The sequence below is a fragment of the Somniosus microcephalus genome, chromosome 29 (genome assembly GCF_052327205.1).
Source record: "Somniosus microcephalus isolate GS21.2 chromosome 29, FLI_Smic_1.0, whole genome shotgun sequence".
In the NCBI taxonomy this organism is placed as follows: Eukaryota; Metazoa; Chordata; class Chondrichthyes; order Squaliformes; family Somniosidae; genus Somniosus; species Somniosus microcephalus.
Window position 1 is genome coordinate 4,094,406 of NC_141015.1, and position 12,344 is coordinate 4,106,749.

Consider the following 12,344-nt stretch of genomic DNA (forward strand, 5'->3'; position numbering starts at 1 on the left):
GGGTTGTCCTATTCATGGTCCAGTGCTGGGTTTGGCTTGTGTCTGGATGCTGATAACTTACTATAGATCTGTCCTACACACCTGGGGTGGAGAATCTGAGTCCCACTGTATTGCCCTGAGGTCAGACAATAACCCAGTTTGTATCGCAGTTTCCTCTCTCCAGACACTTTACTTTATTATAAACAAATACATTAATTATAACTTTATCTTTATATTCTATACACAACTGTCCATATTGTATGACTAATATTGTTCTCATATTGTTATTCTCGTAGCAAAATACATCACTGAACCAAAATAAATGTGTTCTTTCCTCCACGCGGAACACGAGGAACAGTGCAGGCAGCTCCTTCTCCCACACGGTAAGTATATTATCACTCACAGAATGACAGATGGAGAAAGAATCACAATCAGATACTGTAACTGAGATTGACTGACAGATACAGACACCGAGTAAAACCCACACTCACACACCAGAGATAGACAGCTACAGAGTAAAACCCACACTCACATACCAGAGACTGTCAGATACAGAGTAAAACCCACACTCACATACCAGAGACTGTCAGATACAGAGTAAAACCCACACTCACATACCAGAGACTGTCAGATACAGAGTAAAACCCACACTCACATACCAGAGACTAAAAGATACAGAGTAAAACCCACACTCACATACCAGACACTAAAAGATACAGAGTAAAACCCACACTCACAGAGCAGAGACTGACAGATACAGAATAAAACACACACTCACATACCAGAGACTAGCAGACAGAGTAAAACCCACTCTCACATACTAGAGACTGACAGATACAGAATAAAACCCACACTCACATACCAGAGACTAACAGATACAGAGTAAAACCCACACTCACATACCAGAGACTGACAGATACAGAGTAAAACCCACACTCACATATCAGAGACTAACAGATACAGAGTAAAACCCACACTCACATCCCAGAGTCTTATAAATACAGAGTAAAACCCACACTCACATACCAGAGAGTAACAGATACAGAGTTAAACCCACACTCACATACCAGAGACTGTCAGATACTGAGTAAAACACACACTCACATACCAGAGATAGACAGCTACAGAGTAAAATACACACTCACATACCAGAAACTGTCAGATACAGAGTAAAACCCACACTCACGTACCACAGACTGACAGATACAGAGTAAAACACACACTCACATACCAGAGGCGACCAGATACAGAGTAAAACCCACACTCACATACTAGAGACTGACAGACACAGAGTAAAACTCACACTCACATACCAGAGACTAACAGATAGAGTAAAACACACATTCACATACCAGAGACTAACAGATACACAGTAAAACCCACATGCACATACCAGAGACTGACAGATACAGAGTAAAACCAACACTCACATACCAGAGACTGAGAGATACAGAGTAAAACCCACACTCACATACCAGAGACTGACAGATACAGAGTAAAACCCACACTCACATACCAGAGACTAACAGATAGAGTAAAACCCACACTCACATACCAGAGACTGACAGATACAGAGTAAAACCCACACTCACACACCAGAATAACAGATACAGAGTAAAACCCACACTCACATACCAGAGACTAACAGATACAGTGTAAAACACACACTCACATACCAGAGACTGACAGATAGAGTGAAACACACACTCACATACCAGAGACTAACAGATACAGTGTAAAACACACACTCACATACCAGAGACTGACAGATACAGAGTGAAACACACACTCACATACCAGAGACTAACAGATACAGAGTAAAACCCACACTCACATACCAGTGACTGTCAGATACAGAGTAAAACCCACATTCACATACCAGAGACTGACAGATACAGAGTAAAACCCACACTCACATACCAGAGACTGACAGATACAGAGTAAAACCCACACTCACACACCAGTGACTGTCAGATACAGAGTAAAACCCACACTCACATACCAGAGACTAACCAATACAGAGTAAAACCCACACACACATACCAGAGACTAAACGATACAGAGTAAAACCCACACTCACATACCAGAGAATGACAGATACAAAGTAAAACCCACACTCACATACCAGAGACTAACAGATACAGAGTAAAACCCACACTCACATACCAGAGACTAACAGATAGAGTAAAACCCACACTCACATACTGGAGACTGACAGATACAGAGTAAAACACACACTCACATCCCAGAGACTGACAGATACAGAGTAAAACACACACTCACATACCAGAGACTAGCAGACAGAGTAAAACCCACACTCACATATCAGAGACTAACAGATACAGAGTAAAACCCACACTCACATCCCAGAGTCTTATAAATACACAGTAAAACCCACACTCACATACCAGAGTCTAACAGATACAGAGTAAAACCCTCACTCACATGCCACAGGCTGTCAGATACAGAGTAAAACCCACACTCACATACCAGAGACTAACAGATACAGAGTAAAACCCACACTCACATACCAGAGACTAACAGATACAGAGTAAAACCCACACTCCCATACCAGAGACTGACAGATACAGAGTAAAACCCACACTCACGTCTCAGAGACTAACAGATACAGAGTAAAACCCACACTCACAAACCAGAGACTAACCGATACAGAGTAAAACCCACACTCACATACCAGAGACTGAGAGATACAGAGTAAAACCCACTCGCATACCAGAGACTAACAGATACAGAGTAAAACACACACTCACATTCCAGAGAATGACAGATACAGAGTGTGGTAAACCACTGTTTGTATTCCTGTTTGTCCTGTTTGTATTCCACTGTGTACATGCCTGGACATGCCTCGGCTGACTCCTCCCACAGGTCCTAGTATAAAGGTGACTGCTCCCCAGCCCTTAGTATCATGGACCGGTCGACCACGCGAGGCAGACCTCCATTCTGTTGTTAATAAAAGCCTTTAGTTACTCTTCTAACTCTCAGTCTTTTATGAGTAATTGATAGCGCATCAATTTTATTAACAACATTTTTATAATGGAGAAGATCCTCACACCAGCATGCCTGGACTTAGATCATCGGGAGGCGGACTCATCCACCAAGTTTACTCACTGGCTTAAGTGTTTCGAAAAATTCCTGACCGCCTCCGAAGCAATCAAATCGGACGAGGACAAACTGGATGTCCTGACCTCCAAAGTGAACCACCGAGTGTACTCGGTCATCCAAGACGCGACCTCGTACGCGGACGCTATCAAGCTCCTCAAGGACCAGTACACGCGCCCAGTGAACGAAGTGTACGCCAGGCACCTCCTGGGGAGTCGTAAACAACAACCTGGGGAATCGACCGTGGAATACCTTCAGGCACTGTCTGTGCTTGGCCGGGCCTGTGGTTGTAAGGATGTAAAGGCCGCCGTGTACACAGAGGAACTTATCCGGGACGCTTTTGTAGCGGGCCACAGATCCAATTACACCCGACAGCGACTGTTGGAGCAGAGTAACCTCGACCTCAACAAGGCCTCTGAACTCGCACTATCGTTGGATGCAGCCCACCAGGGCATGGATGCCTACACCTCTGCACCGTGGACGCCGCGGGGAATGACAGCCTGGGACACGGTAGGACCACCTCATAGCGCCGTGCCACCCCAGCCACACCCCAACAACGGCCCAACTACCGCAGCAGTGTCCCAAGGCCAGACAGCAGTGCCCCAAGGCCAGAAATGCTACTTCTGTGGCCAGGCAAAACACCCCAGAGCGCGCTGCCCGGCGAAAAACGCGATCTGCTCGGGCTGCGGGAAGAAGGGACACTACGCTAGCGTCTGCAGGGCCAAAGCCACCCCGAACCCCAGCAGCGCCGCGTGTGGGCCATGCGGGCCGCCATCTTGGACCTCCCCGGCCATGTGCGAATCACCGGTACAGCAGCCATTTTGGACGCCTCCAGCCACATGGGGATCATGGACGCCGCCATCTTGGACGACAGCCGGGATGCAGCAGGCCCCCGACACCGCCTCATCTGATACCCGCAGCGACACACCGACCCCTACGCTGGCATCCGTTACACTGGACCAAGCGAGACCGCACCAACTGGCCAGTTCCACAATGGACATTAAGGTAAATGGTCACGATACAATCTGCCTTTTTGACTCTGGGAGCACGGAGAGCTTCATCCACCCCGACACGGTGCGGCGTTGCTCTCTCCCAGTCCTGCCTGCGCAACAGCGGATTTCTATGGCCTCCGAGTCCCAGTCGGCGGACATCGGCGGCTACTGCGTGGTGACACTCGTAGTAGACGGGACCGTGTACGATCATTTTAAACTTCTGGTCCTGCCTGACCTCTGCGCTGCCGTCCTGCTGGGGTTAGATTTTCAGTGCCACCTTAAAAGTGTTACGATGGCGTACGGTGGACCCCTACACCCACTCACAGTCCGCAGCCAGCAGCTTCCAAACTGCCCGCCGCGCACCAGGTGCAACCTCTCCACACTCAGAGTCACCCCCCCCCAACTGTTTGCTAACCTCACCCCCGACTGTAAGCCCATCGCCACAAAGAGCAGGCGATACAGTGCCGGGGACAGGGTTTTCATTAAAACCGAAGTGGAGCGGCTCCTGAAAGAAGGGATTATTGAGGGCAGCACCAGCCCCTGGCGAGCCCAGGTTGTGGTCGTTAAGACCGGCGAGAAGCAGCGCCTGGTCATCGACTACAGCCAGACAAAAAATTGCTACACCCTGCTGGACGCCTACCCACTCCCCCGTATAGCTGATATGGTCAACCAGATCGCGCAGTACCGCGTCTTCTCGACCATTGACCAGAAATCAGCGTACCACCAGCTCCCCATCCGCCCTGAGGACCGCCAGTACACTGCCTTTGAGGCAAACGGCCGCCTCTATCACTTCCTTCGGGTTCCCTTTGGCGTCACCAATGGGGTCTCCGTCTTCCAAAGGGAGATGGACCGGATGGTAGATCAAAATGCGTTGCAGGCCACTTTCCCATATCTGGACAATGTGACCATCTGCGGCCGTGACTTGCAGGACCATGACGCAAACCTCGAAAAATTCCTCCGCACCGCCCAACTCCTAAACCTGACATATAACAAGGAGAAGTGCATATTCCGCACAAACCGCCTCACCATCCTTGGCTGTGTTGTGGAACACGGAGTCATCGGCCCCGACCCCGACCGGATGCGTCCCCTTATGGAACTTCCACTGCCTCAAGGCCCTGAAGAGGTGCCTAGGGTTTTTCTCCTATTACGCCCAGTGGGTCCCCTACTATGCGGACAAGGCCCGTCCGCTGATCAAGTCCACCTCTTTTCCCTTGACGGCAGAGGCCCGCTTAGCCTTCCACCGTATCAAGGAGGACATTGCCAAAGCCACCATGCACGCAGTGGACGAATCCATCCCCTTCCAGGTGGAAAGCGACGCGTCTGACTTTGCCCTGGCCGCTACCCTCAATCAGGCGGGGAGACCCGTGGCCTTCTTTTCACGAACCCTCCAAGGCCCGGAGACCAGACACTCCGCTGTTGAGAAGGAGGCCCAGGCGATTGTGGAGGCTGTGCGTCATTGGAGGCACTACCTGGCCGGAAAACGATTTACCCTGCTCACTGACCAGCGTTCAGTTGCTTTTATGTTTAACAACAAGCAGAGGGGCAAAATCAAAAATGACAAGATCTTGAGGTGGAGAATCGAACTTTCCACCTACAACTACGAGATCTTGTACCGGCCCGGGAAGCTAAATGAACCCCCGGATGCGCTATCGCGTGGCACCCGCGCCAGCGTGCAGATCGATAGACTGCGGGCCCTCCACAATGACCTCTGCCACCCGGGGGTCACCAGGTTCTTCCACTTCATCAAGGCCCGCAACCTGCCTTACTCTATTGAGGAGGTCAGGACCATGACCAGGAACTGCCAAGTCTGCGCTGAGTGCAAACCGCACTTTTATAGACCAGACAGGGCCCACCTGATAAAAGCCACTCGCCCCTTCGAGCGCCTGAGCGTTGATTTTAAAGGGCCTCTCCCCTCCTCCGACCGCAATGTGTACTTCCTCAATATTATTGATGAGTACTCCCGTTTCCCGTTCGCCTTCCCCTGCCCGGACATGACCAGTGCCACGGTCATTAAATGTCTGAACAACCTCTTCACCCTGTTCGGCTTCCCCAGCTATATCCATAGCGACCGGGGCTCATCGTTTATGAGCGACGAACTCCGTCAGTACCTGCTAACTAGGGGTATTGCCACAAGCAGGACCACCAGTTACAACCCCCGGGGGAACGGACAGGTGGAAAGAGAAAATGCGACAGTTTGGAAGGCCGTCCTGCTAGCCTTAAAGTCTAGGGGCCTTCCAACCTCCCGCTGGCAGGATGTGCTCCCCGATGCACTCCACTCTATTCGGTCACTGCTCTGCACTGCCACTAACGCCACCCCTCATGAGAAAATGTTTGTCTTCCCAAGGAAGTCCACATCGGGGACATCGCTACCGCCATGGCTGACGTCCCCAGGGCCGGTCCTACTGAGAAGACACGTGAGGACCCATAAAACGGACCCCCTGGTCGAGAGGGTCGACCTCCTCCACGCCAACCCCCAGTATGCTTACATTGCATACCCGGATGGGCGGGAGGACACAGTCTCCATAAGAGACCTTGCACCCTCGGGGGCCGCAGTAACCCACTACCCACTACCACCCGCCCCCCACGATCCGATATCCAGCCCCAGCAGACGGCAGGCCTGGGCCCCGCGACCCGCTCGACATCTACGAGGACGACACGCCTGTGCCACAGCCTACGCTGGACTCGACGCCGGAAACTTCACTACCCCTGCCGTCGCCACGCAGATCACAGCGGCAGACAAGACCTCCGGAGAGACTCCAATACACTAACTTTTAATACACTTCACCCCACCGGACTCAATTTTAAACAAGGGGTGAATGTGGTAAACCACTGTTTGTATTCCTGTTTGTCCTGTTTGTATTCCACTGTGTACATGCCTCGGCTGACTCCTCCCACAGGTCCTAGTATAAAGGTGACTGCTCCCCAGCCCTTGGTATCATGGACCGGTCGACCACGCGAGGCAGACCTCCATTCTGTTGTTAATAAAAGCCTTTAGTTACTCTTCTAACTCTCAGTCTTTTATGAGTAATTGATAGCGCATCACAGAGTGAAACACACACTCACATACCAGAGACTAACAGATACAGAATAAAACACACACTCACACACCAGTGACTGTCAGATACAGAGTAAAACCCACACTCACATACAAGAGACTAACCAATACAGAGTAAAACCCACACTCACATACCAGAGACTAACCGATACAGAGTATAACCCACACTCACATACCAGAGAATGACAGGTACAAAGTAAAACCCACACTCACATACCAGAGACTGACAGATACAGAGTAAAACCCACACTCACATACCAGAGACTGACAGATGCTGAGTAAAACACACACTCACATACCAGAGACTAACAGATGGAGTAAAACCCACACTCACATACCAGAGACTAACAGATACAGAGTAAAACGCACACTCACACACCTGAGACTAACAGATAGAGAGTAAAACCCACACTCACATACCAGAGACTAACAGATACAGAGTAAAACACACACTCACATACCAGAGACTAACAGATACAGAGTAAAACCCACACTCACATACCAGAGACTAACAGATACAGAGTAAAACCCACACTCACATACCAGAGACTGACAGATACAAAGTAAAACACACACTCACATACCAGAGACTAAAGGATACAGAGTAAAACCCACACTCACATACCAGAGACTAACAGATACATAGTAAAACCCACACTCACATACCAGAGAGAAATAGATACAGAGTAAAACACACACTCACATACCAGAGACTAACAGATACAGAGTAAAACCCACACTCACATACCAGAGACTGTCAGATACAGAGTAAAACCCACACTCACATACCAGAGACTAACAGATACAGAGTAAAACCCACACTCACATACCAGAGACTGACAAATACAGAGTAAAACCCACACTCACATACCAGAGACTGACAGATACAGAGTAAAACCCACACTCACATACCAGAGACTGACAGATACAGAGTAAAAAACACACTCACATACCAGAGACTAACAGATACAGAGTAAAACACACACTCACATACCAGAGACTGACAGATCCAGAGTAAAACCCACACTCACATACCGGTGATAGACAGAGACAGAGTAAAACCCACACTCACATACCAGAGACTGACAGATACAGAGTAAAACGCACACTCACATACCAGAGACTGACAGATACAGAGTAAAACCCACACTCACATACCAGAGACTGACAGATACAGAGTAAAACACACACTCACATACCAGAGACTAACAGATACAGAGTAAAACCCACACTCACATACCAGAGACTGACAGATACAGAGTAAAACCCACACTCACATACCAGAGACTAACACATACAGAGTAAAACACACACCCACATACCAGAGACTAACAGATACAGAGTAAAACCCACACTCACATACCAGAGACTAACAGATACAGAGTAAAACACACACCCACATATCAGAGACTAACAGATGCAGAGTGAAACCCACACTCACATACCAGAACAGCAGCCATTTTGGACGCCTCCAGCCACATGGGGATCATGGACGCCGCCATCTTGGACGCCAGCCGCCATCTTTGCCCCCAACACCGCCTCATCTGATACCCGCAACGACACACCGACCCCTACGCTGGCCTCCGTTACGCTGGACCAAGCGAGACCGCACCAATTGTCCTGGTCCACAATGGACATTAAGGTAAATGGTCACGAAACAATCTGCCTTTTTGACGCTGGGAGCACGGAGAGCTACATCCACCCCGACACGGTGCGGCGTTGCTCTCTCCCAGTCCTGCCTGTGCACCAGCGGATTTCTATGGCCTCCGAGTCCCAGTCGGCGGACATTGGCGGCTACTGCGTGGTGACACTCTTAGTAGATGGGACTGTGTACGATAATTTTAAACTTCTGATCCTGCCCCACCTCTGCGCTGCCGTCCTACTGGGGTTAGATTTCCAGTGCCACCTTAAAAGTGTTACGATGGCGTACGGTGGACCCCTCCCCCCACTCACAGTCCGCAACCAGCAGCTTCCAAATTGCCCGCCGCGCACCAGGTGCAACCTCTCCACACTCAGAGTCAACCCCCCCCCCCCACTGTTTGCTAACCTCACCCCCGACTGTAAGCCCATCTCCACAATGAGCAGGCGATACAGTGCCGGGGACAGGGTTTTCATTAAAACCGAAGTGGAGCGGCTCCTGAAGGAGGGAATTATTGAGGGCAGCACCAGCCCCTGGCGAGCCCAGGTTGTGGTCGTTAAGACCGGCGAGAAGCAGCGCCTGGTCATCGACTACAGCCAGACAATAAATCGCTACACCCTGCTGGACGCTTACCCACTCCCCCGCATAGCTGATATGATCAACCAGATCGCGCAGTACCGCGTCTTCTCGACCATTGACCTGAAATCAGCGTACCACCAGCTCCCCATCCGCCCTGAGGACCGCCAGTACACTGCCTTTGAGGCAAACGGCTGCCTCTATCACTTCCTTAGGGTTCCCTTTGGCGTCACCAACGGGGTCTCCGTCTTCCAAAGGGAGATGGACCGGATGGTCGATCAAAATGCGTTGCAGGCCACTTTCCCATATCTGGAAAATGTGACCATCTGCGGCCATGACTTGCAGGACCATGACGCAAACCTCGAAAAATTCCTCTGCACCGCCCAACTCCTGAACCTGACGTATAACAAGGAGAAGTGCATATTCCGCACAACCCGCCTCACCATCCTTGGCTGTGTTGTGGAACACGGAGTCATCGGTCCCGACCCCGACCGGATGCGTCCCCTTATGGAACTCCCACTGCCCCACTGCCTCAAGGCCCTGAAGAGGTGCCTCGGGTTTTTCTCTTATTACGCCCAGTGGGTCCCCTACTATGCGGACAAGGCCCGTCCACTGATCAAGTCCACCTCTTTTCCCTTGACGGCAGAGGCCCGCTTAGCCTTCCACCGTATCAAGGAAGACATTGCCAAAGCCACCATGCACGCAGTGGACGAATCCATCCCCTTCCAGGTGGAAAGCAACGCGTCCGACTTTGCCCTGGCCGCTACCCTTAATCAGGCGGGGAGACCCGTGGCCTTCTTTTCACGAACCCTCCAGGGCCCGGAGACCAGACACTCCGCTGTTGAGAAGGAGGCCCAGGCTATTGTGGAGGCTGCGCGTCACTGGAGGCACTACCTGGCCGGAAAACGATTTACCCTGCTCACTGACCAGCGTTCAGTTGCTTTTATGTTTAACAACAAGCAGAGGGGCAAAATCAAAAACGACAAGATCTTGAGGTGGAGAATCGAAATTTCCACCTACAATTACGAGATCTTGTTCCGGCCCGTGAAGCTCAATGAACCCCCGGATGCTCTATCGCGTGGCACCTGCGCCAGCGCGCAGATCGATAGACTGCGAGCCCTCCACAATGACCTCTGCCACCCGGGGGTCACCAGGTTCTTCCACTTCATCAAGGCCCGCAACCTGCCTTACTCCATTGAGGAGGTCAGGACCATGACCAGGAACTGCCAAGTCTGCGCTGAGTGCAAACCGCACTTTTATAGACCAGACAGGGCTCACCTGATAAAAGCCACTCGCCCCTTCGAACGCCTGAGCGTTGATTTTAGAGGGCCTCTCCCCTCCTCCGACCGTAATGTGTACTTCCTCAACATTATCGATGAGTACTCCCGTTTCCCGTTCGCCATCCCCTGCCCGGACGTGACTAGTGCCACGGTCATTAAATGTCTAAACGACCTCTTCACCCTGTTCGGTTTCCCCAGCTATATCCATAGCGACCGGGGCTCATCGTTTATGAGCGACGAACTCCGCCAGTACCTGCTTGCTAGGGGTATTGCCACAAGCAGGACCACCAGTTACAACCCCCGGGGGAACGGGCAGGTGGAAAGAGAGAATGCGACAGTTTGGAAGGCCGCCCTGCTAGCCTTAAAGTCTAGGGCCTAGAAATTCAGTTTGCACAGTTTTGGGGCGCTAAAGTCGGGCGTTCGGTAAATTTAGCACCCGCCGGAAACTGCAGGCAACCGCGCCGAAATTCAGTGGATTTGGCCAAGAGTTTTGGCGAGCGCTGAAACCGGCGTTGCAATGCTCGGTTCCGGCGCTAAACCGGCGCTGCGGCCTGCTAACGCCGATGCCGGGCGCAGCGCAGGTGCGGTCATGTGTTGCTTGACAGCAGACACCCTGACGCCGGCCTGCTCTTAAAGGGGGAAGGGTCAACTTTGACTGCTGCCACGCCCTGCACACTGGAGCCCTGCTGCTAGGCCTCAACAGTGCTGGTGGGACAAAATAGCGCCAGGACAGATGGAGATGGGCCGTGAAAGAGCCCAGCGCTTCTCAGACCATGCACTGAGGGTGCTGATTGATGCTGTCCAGGAGAGAAGACCCATCTTGTGCCCGGACAATGGCAGAAAGGCTCCCAGGAGAGAGTTCAGGAAAGCCTGGAGGAGCATCGCACGCAGGGTCTCCTCAAACTCAGATGTGCCCAGGACTGCGGACCAGTGCCGCAAAAAGTTCAATGACCTCTGTCGGCTGGTGAAGGTGAGTACCCTTTCCACTGTCCTCCTCACCCTTGCATGTGAGCCTCACACTATGGGCAAAGGGACCTCAAAGGCATAATGGGCAGCCCTCCTCACGCAGCAATGCCACTGGCATGATCATCAACAGCACTTTCTGCACTGACCACACTGGCCAGGCTATTGCACCATGGGAGGCAGTACACACAGCAACAGGGCACCACACTGTACTTAGAGTCCGTCCTTTCTCTTGCAGGCCAAGCTGGCAAGAAATGCGCACAGCCGGGTGGAGACCGGTGGTGGACGGCCCCACTACCAGGCTCTAAGTGCCCTGGAGGAGAGCGTCGCTGGACTCCTGCGTCCCCGGGTGACTGGCCCTGTAGCCATCGGGGATGCGGACCCTGTGCTGGAAGCCACTGGTAAGGAGATGACCGCTTGCAGCTCTCTCGTTGCCCTCGTGCTTCCGATCTAAATCCTTTCCCACTGACGGACAAATGCGCATAATGCCACCGCTCAGGTGTCCCTCGCTGACGCCCTGTCCTCACTTTAAAGCTACTCTTGTGCCTTCCTGCTTTCAGCTGCTGAGGAGGAGGTGGTCCCTGAGGCGCCGGGTGCCAGGCCCTTGGAGGAGGAGGACGTCCAGGATGAGGAGGAAGCCGGCCCATCGGGCGAGCCCTCAGCCGTGCCAGGGGATGGCAATGAAGGGGGGACGTCTGGCATGCAGGAGAGCCAGGGGGAGGTGTTGCAGGGGAGGGCAG